Here is a 20000-nt window from a genome sequence, read left to right as displayed (position 1 = left end):
TGAACCAACAGCAGTGTGTTAGAAGTTACACTGTACAGTTGAGACTACAGGATGACATAATCTACCGCTCAGTGGGAGAGACCGCTGTGTTGCCGTGCACTATCGCTGACTCCATTGATAAACTGCCCCCACATTGGAGGAAGTCCTCCACTGACCTAGGACAACAAAACCAGACTGTTCCTTCAGTAGACCAAAACTACTCACTGGTGTTTTCATCTCTAATGTTAAATCACTCAGGTCGGTACTCCTGTGAAACCTCTAGGAGCGAGCAAGATTATGATCTGGTGGTGTGCCCCAAATTTGGCCCCCCTGCTGTAGTGCTCTTCTCAGAGGGAGAAGAAGTCACTCTCACATGCACAGATTGGGAAGAGAAAAAGGGTGTTTGGTTTATCAAGTCACACCGAACAGACGGAAGAATTTTTAGTTTAAGGTCTAATCAGATAATGAGCAGAGTGAGCAGGGACTATGATGACCTGGTTATCTCTAATATCTCAGTGGGGGACGCAGGGGAGTACTGGTGTGTAGTTATTGACCCATATTATTTTGATCGGTGTGAGTCAACAGAGAGAACTGTGTTAGTGTACTTTGAGCCCTTTGGGATTTACTCCACCTTCTTCAAAGTGCGATGCTCAGTGCTCAGTGTCCTGCTGCTGATGCTCTGTGTTGCTGTAGTCGCTGTGAACCTGAGGACACGGAGAGGAGCGCAGCTTTCAGCTCACACACACACTTAATATGCATATATGATCATTTCATCATTGGCTTTAATACAGCCTGATATACACTGGCTTTAAAACAGCCTGGTATACACTGGCTTTAATACAGCCTGGTATACACTGGCTTTAATACAGCCTGGTATACACTGGCTTTAAAACAGCCTGGTATACACTGGCTTTAAAACAAGGGATGGGACACATTCATGCAGAGAAAACATGTAAACTAGAACACAAAAGACAGAAACAACAAACAGAAATGATGGGAAATAAGACATAAATACCCAATGATTATTATTATAATAATATAAAATATATACCCATGGATTATTATTATAATAATAATATAAATAAGTTTTGGATGTTAGAAGTGGTGCAGATGTTCCCTTATCATCTGTATTAGATATATATATATATTGAGTTAGTTGATCTTTTCTTGATGTTGTTGTGGATGTGTGTGTGTGTGTGTGTCTCTGTGTGTGTATGTGTGTGTCTCTGTGTGTGTGTGTGTCTGTGTGTGTGTGTGTGTGTTCCAGATGTTGTATTTTAAATCTAAAGATTATGTGATATTGTATATTATATATGAAGGAATATGCATTGTCTTTAATGCATTTATAATAGTTGTATCTTGCAGTGTTGTCAGTGTTATAAACTTGTTATTATATCTTGGTCTATATCTATAATCTATCATCTGTATAATAAACATTATTAATGAACTATCAAACTTGTTCTGATTGTGATTTCTGATTAATTATTATAAGCAACATATCTCTGGGTCTGTAAAATGTTTCTTATGTTAACTTTCAGTCAGTAAAGTTAATTTCTAGAGCACAATTAAACACACATTAATCTGACCAAAGTGCTGAATAAAAGAACATTAAATTGTAATTATCAAAACCCAAAAAGAAGATGCCAACGCCAACAATAAGCAGCAGTTCCCATTATATATATATATATATATATATATATATATTTATAAAGTTAATGAAATAAAAGGTGTTGTACTTTGTCTCAGCTACAGCTCTGAGTCTCTCCCTCTGCTCCCGTTTCACTCACCACTGAGTCTCACTTTATCTCCCGCCCACAACACTCTCTGGTTGGTAGATGTTAGATGAGTAACAGCCAATCAGCACTCACCATGACATGCACATTTTGGAGACAAAATAGGAATTGGCGATGCAGATGGTGAGGTGGTGAACTGAAGTCAGACTGCAGAGAGTAAATGGGAATAACTATTACTCGTAATATTTTCAAGTATTGATGCCTCACGCACATTTTTTCACTCCATATCATCCACGTTACCATGAAGATTAAATCCAGCAGTGCTATTTGCGCTTGTACTGAGTGATTCTTGTTCCATAAACACCTCCAACTCAAATCTTAAATAAAAATTTGTTCTTAATGTTTAATCGGTGCTGTCTCACCATCACATTGTCTGCTACGGAGTGCAGGAGGGGATAGCCTGACTGCATTGAATACAGGATAGCATCAAATACCCTAGCATTAGATAACTGCAGAACACAGTGTAAATAACTAAATATCTGTCTTTAAAACTGTGCATATACAGTATCTCACAAAAGTGAGTACACCCCTTACATTTTAGTAAATATTTCATTATATCTTTTAATGGGACAACACTGAAGAAATTACACTTTGCTACAATGTAAAGTATGAAGTGTACAGCTTGTATAACAGTGTAAATGTGCTGTCCCCTCAAAATAACTCAACACACAGCCATTAATGTCTAAACTGCCAGCAACAAAAGTGAGTACACCCCTATGTTAAATTCCCATAGAGGCAGGCAGACTTTTAGGTAGCACTTTATAATAACTATCCATAAGTCATCATTTGTTAAGCATTAGTTAACTATTAGTTAATGGTTTGTTCATTATTACTTATTAATTGTTCATACATAGTTCATCATGAGTAAAGTATTTATTCACACAGTTATAAATGGTTTGTTTATCGTAAACAAGCCTATTAGTTAATGGTTTGTTCATCATTATTAATTTATTGTTCTTACATAATTCATCATCAGTAAAGCATTTGTTCACATAGTTATAAATGGTTTGTTCATAGTAAATAGGCCTATCTTGAAAAATATGTTTGTAAGTATATGATTTATACTTAATAAATAATTAAACAACCATTTATGAATGAAATAATTTTCCCATTATAAAACAAGTTGCTAACTATTGCTAAATGCTTTGTTCATCATTTGTAAACCATTGCTCCTATGCTAATTCTCATAAATAAAGCATTTGTATACACACTCATAAATGGTTTGTTCATAGTAAATAAAGCTCTCAATAATGATGTTTATAAATAGAAGTCTGACACTTAATAAGCATTGCAAAAACCATTGGTGAATTAAATACTTTTCCCTTTATAAACTATCTACAAACTATTAGTAATTTATTTGTTTATCATTTGTAAATCATAGTTCCTACATTCATTCTAATCAGTACAGCATTTGTAAATAGTTAGTAAATGGTTGGTCTATAGTAGGTAAGCCCATGTAAAATGTTTTTTTAGTTTATTTTTTAATAATTCCTAAATGATGCATTAACCATTTGTAAATGAAGTAATTTTACCATTATTAACTAGGTACTCAGGAACGTAAAAGGTCAATTAAAACTAGCAAGTTAATGATTAACAGACCATCTACAACTACATTTGTTCATGTCTTAAATAAAATGTTATGATTTAGAAAAAGGCCTAAACTACTAGCTGGGGTGTTAACACATCTGTTGCAAATACTTACCAATAATCTAATCCATGACTAATTCAGGAGTTACTGATGATTAGTTAAGTATATTGTGTGAGCCCATCTAAAGTGAGTACTTTCTATGCTTTACAAATCATTTATAAGTGAGTTGCAAAGGCTACCAGAACCTGGACACACATGTATTGTTCTATTTGGACACGCCTTCAGAAATATGCCTACGGATAGTTAGTGTGTTAATGCATCTTTAACAAGCACTTACCAAAACATCAATTCATGATTAACTCATGAGTTACTACTGATTAGTTGACTACATGGCATGAGCCCATCTAAAATGAGGACTTACTATGCTTTACAAAGCATTTATGAATGAGTTGCAAAGGCTAGCAGATACAACAGAAACACAAGTAAAACAAGTATTTGTAACCCTTATTACAATGTAGTAAGAATGTACATTTATGAAATAGTTCCTAATAGTGTTATGTAATTGATATCAGTGTGAATTTGGACCAGATCCAGAAGAAAACTAGATTGGTAAGAGCCAGAGAATTGAACATCAATAAAGAGACTAGGAAACTAGGATACAGTTTGAGAAGTGTATTAATATACACAGAAATATGGCATACATACAGATAAACACAGGTATGAAAAATAACATCTAAAATAATAAAGTGCGCACATAACAGAAACCCTTTTCAGTTCTATGAGCTCAATTGTTCTTTGATGACAAGAGTTCAGAGATGTTCAACGTTGGGGCCCATATAACTTTGGTTTCTGTTTGTCCTACCACCAAGAAGAAGGAATCCGTCTAAGTTCAGAGTCTCCATCCTGTAGCTCGCCACCCAGCCAACTGAACTGGGAATCTCTAAACCCTGGAAGTCTCTGGGATCTGAAGAGTCGATGTGGTCCAATATCCCTCTGTGGACCGGACCTCCCGTGAGTAGCGCTTCTCAAATCTCCACGTCCTCCACCTGTAGATAAGGCCAAATCAGTTCTCTCAAATACTATTTAGTAATAAAATCAATTGCTTAGGTTACAATGAAAATAAAATGAGGTAATATTTCAGTTAACCCATATTGAAATATCTAAATCTCTATTCAGTTGTACAACCGTTCTTAAATTTCTTCTTAGGTATCAAAACTATATAAATCCCTTTCAGGTATCAAAAGTACATTTATATTAATAGGTAACCTTTATACAAAAAATACATTTCTAATTCACGTTTTATGGAACCTAACTTAGTAACATTAACACTATTCTTAATATAACTGCATAAATTGCATGTAAAAATCTCTCAAATTGTATTATTTTCCCATAACTTAAGCTAGTGTTGTAATCTAGAGGCATTAAGACATGTGTGCTTATCTATCCCTCCCTGCACCGGTAACAGTAGAAAGAATGCACTAAAAATTAGCCTCTTAAAGTTACTTCTCCATAAACTCCAGTTAAACAATTAAACTCACAATTTGTACGAACATTCATTCAACAAAATACCCACAGCTAGCAATAGTGTTGAAAAGCAACATTACTTTCCATAACCAATAGATAGAATCATTAGCCTTTCCACAGGCAATACACAGTACTCCGCTAGCCCTTTGTGGCTAAGTACCCTATTAGCATATGAATACAGCACCTTAGCTAACCCGTTAGCTTTGAAATATTAGCACCGTTCTCTTAATACATCCATAATTAGCACCGATTAGCATGGATGCTAGCGAACTCAAGGCCTAGTGCTAAGGAATGACTCACCATTTTAACGGAATTCACTGCCTTTAACTCCGTGATGACAGTGGATTCAGCCACAGCTCTCTTTCATTCTATTCACAACAAGGCATAGCCAGTATTAGATAGTATATAGTACGTAGAATTGATATAATTCACTAAATGTCGTTGTTTTTCTCTTAGCGAGTGAATAACAGCAGCCTTAGACGACCTTCCGATGCAGCACCTAAAGGGACTTGAGGGGACGTAAATCTGGCGATCTAACGTAGCCTTGTTCATAGCTGATTGGTCAGCTCATGGACCCAAGATCACCCATTGGCTTATTTACAAGCCCTTCAAAGTTAACAATAATGGCACCCCTATATTAGTTTGTTTTATTTTGAGACATTCCTTTTGTTTTCCAAGTTATTAAAATGTGGTCAAAAGTAGTTGTAAGAGCTTTGGGAGAAAATAATGGAAAATGATTTAACTTTCACTTAGCTTTGATGAGCTTGTAAACCAATGGGTGAACTTGGGTCTGTGAGCTGACCAATCAGCTATCAACTAGCTACATTAGATCGCTAGATTTACGTCTCCTCACGTCCCTTTTGGGGCTACATCGGAACGTAAGCGGCTGTTATTCACTTGGTAAGAAAAAAAGAAAAACATTTAATGAATTAAATCAATTCTACATACTATATACTATCCAATACTGGCTATGCCTTGTTGTGAATAGAATGAAAGAGAGCTGTGCCTGAATCCACTGTCGTCACGGAGTTAAAGGCAGTGAATTCCATTAAAATGGTGAGTCATTCCTTAGCACTAGCCCTTGAGTTCGCTAGCATCCATGCTAATTGGTCAAATCATCATACATAATAATCATGGATGACAGATACAGACACACACAGACAGATACACACACATAGAGAGACACAGACACACACACACACACACACAGACATACACGCACATACACACACAGACACACACACACACATACACACACAGACACACACACACATACACACTCACACACACAAGGCACACACACACACACACACACACACATACACACACACACACTTCCCGTGAGAGGCGTCACCTTTCTGATGTGTGACCTCGATGAGTTAACTAGAATTTTCCGTCCAAGGTGTTGAGATAAATCCTGGATGTTTATCAGCTCTACTGAGGAATTTAGATCCTGATCAGTTTGATCAGCTTCCTGTTTCAGTCACACTTTAAAACAACATCATCAAGACTCTGCAGAGTCACATGTTGGTAACCTTGTTACTCAATCGGTCGGTTCTTCTGTTTCATTGGTCATTTATATTCATATTAAAATTATCTGGACAACAAAGGTGTTTATTTGCAAGACACACAAACACACATGCACACACACACACACAGAAGTAAACATGCACACACACACACACACACAGACACACATGCATGCAAACACACACACATTAAAAAATGTTTTATGTGCCAACAGACTCCTTCAGAATAACTTCAGCATTTATTTAAAAGGTTTCCCTCATGAGGACCTAATGTTTTGTCCCCACACCGCAAGATGTCCCCATGACATGTTGATTACCAGAACACAAGACACATAAACACACATGCACACACACACACACACAGAAATAAACATGCACACACACACACACACACACACACACACACAGACACAGACACACACACACACTCACACGCACACACACGCACGCACACACACAAACAAATGCTCACACATATACAAACACACATGCACACAGACACACACACACTCAGACACACACACTTACACAGACACAAACGCACACACACACACACACACACACACACAGACACACACACACACACACACACACACAGACACACACACACACACACACACAGTCAACACAGACACACACACACGCACACACTAACACAGACACACACACACACACACACACATACACACACACAGACACACATGCACACAAACACAAACACACACGCACACACACATTAAAAAATGTTTTATGTGCCAACAGACTCCTTCAGAATAACTTCAGCATTTATTTAAAAGGGTTTCCCTTATGAGGACCTAATGTTTTGTCCCCACACCGCAAGAGGTCCCCGTTTCGTTTTTTCCCCATAACATATTGATAACCAGAACACACACATACACATACACACAGAAACACACACACACACAAATGCACACACAAACATACACACACTAACACAGACACACACACACACGCACATGCACACACACAAACACACACATGCACCACACTCGCGCACACACACACACACAAAACATGTTTTATGTGCCAATGCTAAAAGTCACACAGACACCTTCAGAATGACTTGGTGACACCACAAGAGGTCCCCGTGACGTGAGTGTTTAAACAGAGTTTTGTCCCCACAACATGTTGATTACCAGAACACAAGACACACAAACACACATGCACACACACACACACACAGAAATAAACATGCACACACACACACACACACAGACACACACACACACTCACACAAACACACATGCACACACACAGAAACACATGTTCACACATATACACACACACATGCACAGAGACACACACACACTCAGACACACACTTACACAGACACACACGCACACACACACTCACACACACACACACACACTCACACATACATACACGCACACACACAGACACACACACACACACACACACAGTCAACACATGTTCACACATATACACACACACATGCACACAGACACACACACACACACTCACACAAACACACACGCACACACACAGAAACACATGTTCACACATGCACACACACACATGCACACAGACACACACACACTCAGACACACACTTACACAGACACACACGCACACACACACACTCACACAGACACACACGCACACACACACACACACACACACACTCACACATACATACACGCACACACACAGACACACACACACACACAGTCAACACAGACACACGCACACACTAACACAGACACACACACACACACACAGACACACATGCACACAAACACACAAACACACACACACACACACATTAAAAAATGTTTTATGTGCCAACAGACTCCTTCAGAATAACTTCAGCATTTATTTAAAAGGGTTTCCCTTATGAGGACCTAATGTTTTGTCCCCACACCGCAAGAGGTCCCCGTTTCGTGAGTGTTTAAACACTTTTTTCCCCATAACATATTGATTACCAGAACACACACATACACATACACACAGAAACACACACACACACACACACACACACACATGCACACACAAACATACACACACTAACACAGACACACACACACACACACACACACACACACAAACACACACACGCACCACATTCGCGCACACACACACACACACACACACACACAAAACATGTTTTATGTGCCAATGCTAAAAGTCACACAGACACCTTCAGAATGACTTGGTGACACCACAAGAGGTCCCCGTGACGTGAGTGTTTAAACAGAGTTTTGTCCCCACAACATGTTGATTACCAGAACACAAGACACACAAACACACATGCACACACACACACACACAGAAATAAACATGCACACACACACACACACACACAGACACACACACACACTCACACAAACACACATGCACACACACAGAAACACATGTTCACACATATACACACACACATGCACACACACACATGCACAGAGACACACACACACTCAGACACACACTTACACAGACACACACGCACACACACACACACGCACACACACACACACACACTCACACATACATACACGCACACACACAGACACACACACACACACACAGTCAACACATGTTCACACATATACACACACACATGCACACAGACACACACACACACACACTCACACAAATACACACGCACACACACAGAAACACATGTTCACACATGCACACACACACATGCACACAGACACACACACACTCAGACACACACTTACACAGACACACACGCACACACACACACTTACACAGACACACACGCACACAGACACACTCACACAGACACACACACACTCACACATACATACACGCACACACACAGACACACACACACACACAGTCAACACAGACACACGCACACACTAACACAGACACACAGACACACATGCACACAAACACACAAACACACACACACACACACACATTAAAAAATGTTTTATGTGCCAACAGACTCCTTCAGAATAACTTCAGCATTTATTTAAAAGGGTTTCCCCTATGAGGACCTAATGTTTTGTCCCCACACCGCAAGAGGTCCCCGTTTCGTGAGTGTTTAAACACTTTTTTCCCCATAACATATTGATTACCAGAACACACACATACACATACACACAGAAACACACACACACACACACACATGCACACACAAACATACACACACTAACACAGACACACACACACACGCACATGCACACACACACACACAAACACACACACGCACCACATTTGCGCACACACACACACACACACACACACAAAACATGTTTTATGTGCCAATGCTAAAAGTCACACAGACACCTTCAGAATGACTTGGTGACACCACAAGAGGTCCCCGTGACGTGAGTGTTTAAACAGAGTTTTGTCCCCACAACATGTTGATTACCAGAACACAAGACACACAAACACACACACACACATAGACACACAGGCACACACGGATGCACACACACACACGCACACACAGAAATAAATATACACACACACACACACAGACACACAGACACACACACACACAGACACACACACACGCATGCATGCACACACACACACACACACACACACATACACACACACACACACAGAAACACACACTCACACAGACACACACGCACACACTCAAACTCACGCTCACACATATACACACACATGCACACACACACACACACATACACACACACACACACACACAGACACACACACATACATACACACACACACACACACACACAGACACACACACACGCAGAGACACACACTAACACATACACACACACGCACACACATACACACACACAGAAACACATGCACACAAACACACACAAACACACACATTAAAACATGTTTTATGTGCCAACAGACTCCTTCAGAATAACTTTTATTTAGCATTTATTTAACCCTTTAGGCGCCGGGTATTATTTCTAAAAATACTAGATTTTGACACCTAAATTTCAGAAGGTTCTGGCTTGAAAGTCGTTTGAGATAGAGACAAAGTGTAAATGAGACAAATATTGAGAATAACCTAATGTTTATCTCGGGAGTAAATTTTCCCTTCTAATTTGCATATTATGACGTCATATGGCGGCGGCCATATTGGATTATGTAATTTCCATGAAATTCCTGATATTTTAGAAGATAGTTGAACTTATTTCATCAGATTTACCCCCCTCCATCCATTTGTTATGTTGTCCACATATCAAATGAACAGGGAAAAAGTCAATTGTAAGCCAACAGTCGTAAACTACAACTATTACTACACCACAAAACTCATGTAAACAGTAGGCGTTATTTTTATTTTTTTTTTTTTTTTTACCCACCACCACGCTATTGGAGGACACTTTTTCTTTTCTTTTTTCTTCTCTTCTTCATTATTATCATTATCATTATACAGTACAGAGACAATATGAACAATATTGAGACACCCAACCACAAAGCCTAACAAATGGACAGGAAAACTGTATATGGTAAAACCAACAGTTCAAAATGATGACTACTGTGCCATATAGTAGCATATACATGTAAACAGAAAGCTGTTCATGTGCAGCCTGGACGTGGAGTGGTGTGTGTCTCCTCTCTGCTCTGACGGCAGGCTGTGACTGCTGCGCGAGGCTACTGAGACACTGACCGCCTGTGACGGCTTTTGGACGGGGGAGGGGCTCACGGCAGCACCCGCTCCTCGTATAACTTTTTCTCGGAGAAAACAACAGTTTGATTCAGTACCGCGTCGTGTCCCTAATTATTTTGTGTGAGAGTGAAGAAACATTTACATTTACACCCCGCTCTGTAAGCCAGGGCAAGAACGGCGCTGCATACGTGATTCAATGCAGGCTGGACGCGGAGCGCTGTGCGTCACCTCTCTGCTCGCTGTGCGAGGCTACTGAGAGACTGACCGCCTGTGAGAGCTTTTGGACGGGGGAGGGGCTCACGGCAGCACCCGCTCCTCGTTGAGCACATAACTGGTGAGTAATACGTACTTTCACGAGTCTCCAAACACCACAAAAGTCTCCAATAACACCACAAAAGTCGCTAGTCGCTTTTGACAAAAAAAGTCACGTTTGGATGGGATTTTCTCGAACATTTTGCATTGAAGCATGACGTATTTCTGAGCTAAGGTCTAAGTACGGGATGTCTGCCAACTAGTGGAGGGGAGTATGAATGACATACAACACTCTATTTAGAGAAAACAGCTGTTTGATTCAGTACGCCGTCATGTCGCAATTTTGCGACTTTGGCGCTTAAAGGGTTAAAAGGGTTTCCCTTATGAGGACCTAATGTTTTGTCCCCACACCGCAAGAGGTCCCCGTTTCGTGAGTGTTTAAACACACTTCTGTCCCCATAACATTTTGATTACCAGAACACACACACAGACACACAGACACACACATATACACACAGAAACACACATACACATACACAGAAACACACACATGCACACACAAACATACACACTCACAAACACAGACACACACACGCACATGCACACACACAAACAGACACACACACACACCAACACACACACAGACACACACTCGCGCACACACACAAACACACACACACCGACACACACAGACACGCACGCACAAACACACACACACACACACACACACACACACACACACACACACAAACACAGACACACACACACACACACACACACACACACACACACACACACACACACACAGACACACAAGACATGTTTTATGTGCCAATGCTAAAAGTCACACAGACACCTTCAGAATGACTTGGTGACACCACAAGAGGTCCCCGTGACGTGAGTGTTTAAACAGACTTTTGTCCCCACAACATGTTGATTACCAGAACACACACACACACACACACACACACACACAGACACACCCACACACACAGACACATAAACACACATAAAATGGAGTACAGGTCCACAGCAGTTTGGTTTTGTGATAAGATTTATTTGGTATCTGTGAGCAACTACAGTCGTAGTGTTCTCATACATGTCATCTGCAGTTCATCAAACTGATATATATTTATAAAAACTAGAGAAATATAATCTACATACATCTAAAACACAAACCAGTCTAGGAGTGAGTCCACTGATGGATGAAGTTGTAATAACGGTGACAGATTAAGTGCTGGCGAGAAAATCTCCAAGCTATTAGAATTATGAATCTGTGCATTAAATAAGTCTAAAAATAAAACATTCTTCAAAACAAATGAACAGCAAAAACACACACACACACACACACACACACACACACATACACATACACAGGCCCAGGTAAGGTTGAAACGCAAACACACACCTGTGCATATCTTAAAGAAGTTTCTTTGGTTTCTGGCTGAAAGAAAACCTTTAAATAAATGTCTTAAAGCACAAACTAAACAGCTGGAATGTGACAAAAAATATCTTCAAAGATACGACTTGGACATCAGCGTGAACTCAGCAGAGAGACGCTTTTAAATCCCATCTTGTTTCCACCAGACACACCGTCACATGACGCTGACATCATACGCCGTCACATGACGCTGACATCACACGCCGTCACATGACGCTGACATCACACACCGTCACATGACGCTGACATCACACACCGTCACATGACGCTGACATCACACGCCGTCCTCGACAAACTAACATAGGACTTTCACCCAGGAAACAAGAAGTTTTTTTCCTGAAATATTCTGACTTTTTATCCTGAAATATTCCGTCTTCTTTTACTGAAATATATCAATTTATTTTCCTGAAATATTCCAACTTTTTTTCCTGAAATAATCCGAGTATTTTATTGAAATATTCCTATTTAGTTTCCTGAAATATTCCATCTTTTTTTCCTGAAATATTCCGACTTTTTTTCTTGAAATATTCCTATTTATTTTCCTGAAATATTCCATCTTTTTTTCCTGAAATATTCAGACTTTTTTTCTTGAAATAATCAGAGTATTTTATTGAAATATTCCTATTTATTTTCCTGAAATATTCCATCTTTTTTTCCTGAAATATTTGGACTTTTTATTCCTGAAATATTCCGATTTATTTTTTGAAGACTTGTTAAGAGTTAAGTCCGTGACGTAGTTATGTTCATTACTTATTTTAATCCCTGATCTTTTCCCAACCCTAACCAATCTTTTTTGTTGCCTCCTTAGTTTCTAAACGTTAACTACGTGTTTAAAACTGCGACAGTTACGTGCAAAATAAAACAGCCACCTGTTTAAAATGGCCAATGTGCGGCTTTTCCACAACGGTAAATAAAAAGTTCATATATGTTGTTTTGGGAGTTACTGGCAATGGACCTAGTGTGGCGTTCATTCACAACGACGTGTTTAATATTCCACTTTTATTCCCAACATTACAATAATCTGATGTTGATACAGGTTATGTTATGTTTGAGTATTCTGAATCAGGCCTTTACACACTGTGAGCGTTACCAACAAACCAAACAAAGATGTGAAATGCTGGCCTCTAAATATTCACACCGACTGGTAAATAGTTAGGCAGTCGGGGGCTTTCATTGTGAAAGGGAAGAACAGAGGGAGTGGTTGGCAAATGCGAGGCAAGTTTCATCTCAGAAGGCTCTGGGTCACGTTCTGCGTCACGTGGTAACCTTCAGGAAGTGAAGTCACGTCTGATTTGAAAACCTCCATATTTTTATCAACTAAACTCAGTAGTTTTGGTGTCGAAACCTAACCAAACTGGGACCGTTTGACAACGTTAACCACGTGTTTAAAACCGCGACCGTTACCTTCTCTGGTTTAGATATGAGGACGGAGAACGCTGCCGGGGGTTGGATTAGTGGAGGACCTTTTATGATATATTCAGACTTTTTTTCTTGAAATATTCCGATTTTGTTCGGAAATATTCTGACTTTTCTTCCTAAAATATTCTGACTTTTCTTCCTAAAATATTCTGACTTTTTTTCCGGATATATTCAGACTTTTTTTCTTGAAATATTCCGACTTTTATCGGAAATATTCTGACTTTTCTTCCTAAAATATTCTGACTTTTTTTCCGGATATATTCAGACTTTTTTTCTTGAAATATTCCGACTTTTTTCGGAAATATTCTGACTTTTCTTCCTAAAATATTCTGACTTTTCTTCCTAAAATATTCTGACTTTTCTTCCTAAAATATTCTGACTTTTTTTCTGAAATATTCAGATTTTTTTTCTGGAAATATTCCGACTTTTTTTCTTGAAATAATCTGAGTATTTTATAGAAATATTCTGACTTTTTTTTCTGGAAATATTCTGACTTGTTTTCCCGAAATATTCTAACTTTTTTTCTGAAATATTCTGACTTTTTTTCTTGAAATAATCTGAGTATTTTGTTGAAATATTCCGATTTTTTTTCTGGAAATATTCCGACTTTTTTTCTTGAAATAATCTGAGTATTTTATAGAAATATTCTGACTTTTTTTCTGGAAATATTCTGACTTGTTTTCCTGAAATATTCCGACTTTTTTTCCTGAAATATTCTAACTTTTTTCCTCTGGATTCGGACTACGTGCATCTGTGAAAAATCTACATTTGGAGAAAACATTATGTCATTTTATTGCCAAGTAATATTCACGGTCCGTCTGAAAGAACTCACAACGAAAACAACTGCTCCAAAAAATATGAATGGCATAACAGGAAACGCCCCGGTGTGTAAATAGCCTTTCCTCTAAAGGTAGCATCTTCAGATTAAGACATGTTAGATCATCTTTAAGTGTGAACAAACGTGGCAGCCAGAAGGAAAAAGTTACGTATTTAGTTCAGCAACGTGACAAATGTGTTGTAGAAAAGTTTAAAACCACCCAGACGGGAATTTGAAAGCGTCTCTGTGTTGCTTTAAGGCGAACGAGGTAAGGCGGAGGTGACGTTCGCTGGAAGCAAACTGCTGCTGTCGCAGACAAAAATACAAACGAGAAAAGTGCTCAAACAGAAGAGAAGAACCACACTGACACAGTCAACATTTCTCAGCTGAAGGCGTCGGATGCAAACAGGGAGCAACTGATTATAGACTAAAGAAATGGGTTAGTGTTATATAAGTTATCTCCTTCTGAGCCGTGTATCCACAGAGCTGCGTCACGTAGACCTTAAGGCACTTTGGTTTTAGTAGCAGCTAGGCCTGCACGATACATAGTTATAAAATTGCGATCTCGATTCACCTGTTCGCGATTCAATTTTGAAATGACTTAGATTTTTAAACATTTTTTATCCTTCAATTAATTTATTGAAAGCATTTGACATTAACATGTTTTAATTAGGTAAATACATGTTGAAGGAGTTCAGATAGAGCCCGTATCAGAGCCATATTTAGTCCAGATAGAGTCCGTATCAGGGCCATATTTAGTCCAGATAGAGTCCGTATCAGGGCCATATTTAGTTCAGATAGAGTCCGTATCAGGGCCATATTTAGTCCAGATAGAGTCCGTATCAGGGCCATATTTAGTTCAGATAGAGCCCGTATCAGGGCCATATTTAGTCCAGATAGAGTCCGTATCAGGGCCATATTTAGTTCAGATAGAGCCTGTATCAGGGCCATATTTAGTTCAGATAGAGCCCGTATCAGGGCCATATTTAGTTCAGATAGAGCCCGTATCAGGGCCATATTTAGTCCAGATAGAGCCTGTATCAGGGCCATATTTAGTCCAGATAGAGCCTGTATCAGGGCCATATTTAGTCCAGATAGAGCCTGTATCAGGGCCATATTGAGTTCAGATAGAGCCCGTATCAGGGCCATATTTAGTTCAGATAGAGCCCGTATCAGGGCCATATTTAGTCCAGATAGAGCCTGTATCAGGGCCATATTTAGTCCAGATAGAGCCCGTATCAGGGCCATATTTAGTTCAGATAGAGCCCGTATCAGGGCCATATTTAGTCCAGATAGAGCCTGTATCAGGGCCATATTTAGTTCAGATAGAGCCCGTATCAGGGCCATATTTAGTTCAGATAGAGCCCGTATCAGGGCCATATTTAGTCCAGATAGAGCCTGTATCAGGGCCATATTTAGTCCAGATAGAGCCCGTATCAGGGCCATATTTAGTTCAGATAGAGCCCGTATCAGGGCCATATTTAGTCCAGATAGAGCCTGTATCAGGGCCATATTTAGTCCAGATAGAGCCTGTATCAGGGCCATATTTAGTTCTGTGTTATATTATCACTATTTTTGGTAGCCTACTGTACAGATAGAGTCCTGTTAAATGGCCAGTATGGACTATATTTCCTTCATTCATTGAAGCCTCTGTGTTTACAGGCTCGTGGTGATGTGTGATGTGCTATAGATGCCAAAAAAAAATCTATGTTTGGTACTGCCAATTTGTTTTTTGTGCAATCAACACACTTCGTGAGAAAAAAATTGTGGCAGAGAATCGTGATATCAATTCTAAGCAAAAAAAAATCGTGATTCCTGGCCTAGTAGCAGCTCAAAGTGGCTACGACGCGAAACTGTTTGAATTCAAAAGACTTCGTTACCCAGAAACCCCGTTATGGGGAAGTAAACTTCATCTCAACATGGTGTTCTTGTGTAGCGGACTATCACTGACATCTTTCAACGAGACTAGAACACTGTCAGAAACAAATCCGTAGAAAAATAGATGATGTCCTGGCAGAAAATGAAGTTTACGGACATTTCTGTTCATCCAAAAATCAAAAGATGGAAAAACATTGGGAAAAATCATTACAGAAAATCCCTTCATATTAACACAGAATATTAAATTTCCATGGACATTTCTAACATTGTACCGTGTTAGATTTTGAGTATCGTAATACGGCAATTGTTGACTTCTCCTGGTTTTAAAGGCTGAATTAATGTACATGTTGTTTGTTATTGTCAGGTGCTAAAGCTAATAAAAGGGGAAGTTAGCTGTGTCTGAAATGAGTTCTAGTGAAGTGTAACTGTACGTACACACCGCCGTTAACCGTACGTCCACACCGCCGCCGACTTGAGCTACAAAGAAGCTCTGGCCGCCCGGTCGAGGACGCTGGTCAGAAAGTCCGGGGAAGCTGTTTGAGGCTTTGGCCGCTCTGACGTAGCAGCATTCTATGTTCATCATGGAAAAAGATCAAGCAGCCACTGCACGGCCAATACACTGACACTAGAAACCTTTTATAAATGACATATATAATGACAGAATGTGTATTGGTTGTTGGTCGCAGCGGTGTCTGTTAGCAGTTAGCTCGCTCGTTAGCCGCTGAACCGCAGCAGCGTGCAGGCAGAGCGAGCAGCCGCCAGCTGTTGATCCGTGCAGGACTTCACCGTGAGCGGACTGTTTAGAGACCATGTGACCGGCAGGTAACGTTAACTGGTCCCTATACGCAAACATCATAAATGATAGGGAACCCAGCAACGGCCATGATGAGCTTCTCCTCCTTTCTCTCTGAACTAATGTTTTGGTAGGAACCAAAGTTTACATCGTATGTTTCTCTGGAATCAGCCAGCATGAAGGACGTCTATATTCTGATTGGTTGCCGCTGCTTGCCGCTGAACGGCGTCATAGCTCATTACCATAAAGTTGACCTACTTTCAACTTTCTGATTGACGCTCTGGTCGCTCAAAACGCCCAAAACGTGACGCCGACAGATTTTCCGCTCCTTGCAGCTGAGAGAAGCAGCTTCCATTGTTAATGAATGACTTCCTGTATCTTTAGAAGATCAAGTTAGCGGCGGTGTGGACGTACAGTTACACCCAGACATGTTCCTGTCTCAGTTTATCAGGAAAATCTGGATCATCTTTAGGTGATAAATGTAGTTTTCTTGGCTGTTGTGTGTTGCTGTGTTGCTTTGAGCCGTTAGCTACGTGGAGCTTTTCTCACAGTGAGCCGTATTATTGTCAGGTGACGAAACTCTGTGGATATAAAGCTAAGATCATCTCCTCCTCTTCCTCTTCCTCTTCCTCTTCCTCCCCGGGACTCCCACAGGGAGCAGGTCTGCATCAAGTACAGCACTCCCAACATAAACATTAACTACAACTCCCATGAGTCTTTGCTGAAGGGGCCCTTAAAACTGCAGCTGAATATTATTTATGTTACCTTTAAAACACATATGGTACCTTAATGCTAACGTACGTGTCAACGGGCAGCGCCATTTCCATGTTTGTAGTTCATTGTGTTCGTATTGTCGCGGCAACCTTCTAGAGACGGGGCAGGGAGTTTCCCGCTCCTCATTTGCATAAAGTTTAATTCAGGCTACGTTATGCAAATCAGGGGCGTCCTGCTGGCCTCTACGCCTCTGGAAAACAGTGACCGTTGTCGATCTGAAATCAAGACACAATTCAGTGAACTATTTTTGTAAAATATGCTAAAGTTTCCAAACAAGCAGCCACGTAACGCAAGGAGTCACGTACTCACGTAGCTAGTCACGTACTCACGTACCTAGTCACGTACTCACGTACCTAGTCACGTAGTCACGTAGCTAGTCACGTAGTCACGTACCTAGTCACATAGTCACGTACCTAGTCATGTACTCACGTACCTAGTCACGTAGTGACGTAGCTAGTCTTGTACCTAGTCACGTAGTCACGTAGCTAGTCACGTAGTCACGTACCTAGTCACATACCTAGTCATGTAGTCACGTACCTAGTCACGTAGTCACGTAGCTAGTCACGTACCTAGTCACATACCTAGTCATGTAGTCACGTAGCTAGTCACGTAGTCACGTACCTAGTCACGTAGTCACGTAGCTAGTCACGTACCTAGTCATGTAGTCACGTAGCTAGTCACGTACTCACGTACCTAGTCACGTACTCATGTACCTAGTCACGTAGTCACATACCTAGTCACGTACTCACGTAGCTAGTCATGTACTCACGTAGCTAGTCACATAGTCACATACCTAGTCATGTAGTCATGTAGCTAGTCACGTAGTCACGTACCAAGTCTCACATTGGAAACACATTTCAGTGAACTATTTTCATAAAATAAGAGAAAGTTTCCAATTAAACGGTTTGAAATCTGCGAGTGAATTGTGTGTTTTCTTTGCTTGTAAGAGATACTGATAACCGCTAGTGGCGAGCTCATGAAGCGTACATCCAATGCTGGGAGGTGTTACGATTCCTCCGGTCAGAAAACGCCCCCCGTGGACACGTACCGTTAGCCTTCAGGACAGCATGCGTTTCCCCTCTTCATCCGTGTGTTTCCTCAGAAAGGTTTTGGTCATCGTCTTAAGTGTAGAACTGAGCAATGACACAAACTGCGAGAGGAAACCCACCAATGAACAGAGGCTAACCTGATGTGGGCGGGGCTTAGCGTACAACATAGTTAGATCACGATATTAAGTTAGAAAGAAAAATGTTTTTTTGACTGGGGAGTTTAATACGCTCATGACCAGACGTGGAAAGAGTACAAACATATTCTACTTAAAGTACTATTACTTTGATGAACTTTTACTTAAGTACAAGAAAAATTACCGGCATAAAAATATACTCAAGTAAAAGTAGAAAGTAGCTTTAAATTGTACTCAGTGTTATAGTCTTTTAAAATTTCAAACGGGCACAAAGCCCTAATCACGCTTCCCATTTACATTTGTTGACAGATACTTTGCCAAAACAACGTTAGAAAGCTTTTTTATTTTACTCCGTAACGGTCGGATGGGATTTAAAAAGGTAGCAAAAAATTACTGTAAGCTAAAGTGAA

At 40.1% G+C, this 20000-nt stretch overlaps 1 protein-coding gene and 2 long non-coding RNA genes across 4 annotated transcripts in view; all 3 read right to left on the bottom strand.

The window, feature by feature from the left end:
* Window positions 1-11566: 11566 nt before the first annotated feature.
* LOC118495600 lies at window positions 11567-14290 on the bottom strand. The gene is made up of 3 exons (XR_004898072.1): window positions 13761-14290; window positions 12197-12199; window positions 11567-11576 (listed from the first exon to the last, which is right to left on the bottom strand). It is a non-coding gene; the product is annotated as an uncharacterized LOC118495600 (long non-coding RNA).
* A 3761-nt stretch (window positions 14291-18051) lies between these two features.
* Window positions 18052-19113, bottom strand: LOC118495601. Its single transcript, XR_004898073.1, has 2 exons — window positions 18769-19113; window positions 18052-18587 (listed from the first exon to the last, which is right to left on the bottom strand). It is a non-coding gene; the product is annotated as an uncharacterized LOC118495601 (long non-coding RNA).
* A 784-nt stretch (window positions 19114-19897) lies between these two features.
* mylkb (myosin light chain kinase b) overlaps window positions 19898-20000 on the bottom strand; it is a 51671-nt gene continuing 51568 nt past the window's right edge. For both annotated transcript variants that reach the window (XM_036004332.1, XM_036004333.1), the window contains one exon: window positions 19898-20000. This exon is cut by the window's right edge and continues 805 nt beyond it. The gene's annotated coding sequence lies outside the window, so the exon portion shown is untranslated.

This window comes from Sander lucioperca, chromosome 8 (assembly GCF_008315115.2).
Source record: "Sander lucioperca isolate FBNREF2018 chromosome 8, SLUC_FBN_1.2, whole genome shotgun sequence".
Lineage (NCBI taxonomy): Eukaryota > Metazoa > Chordata > Actinopteri > Perciformes > Percidae > Sander > Sander lucioperca.
Note: the sequence above shows the minus strand (reverse complement) of the source record. Positions and strands in the feature narration are given on the sequence as shown.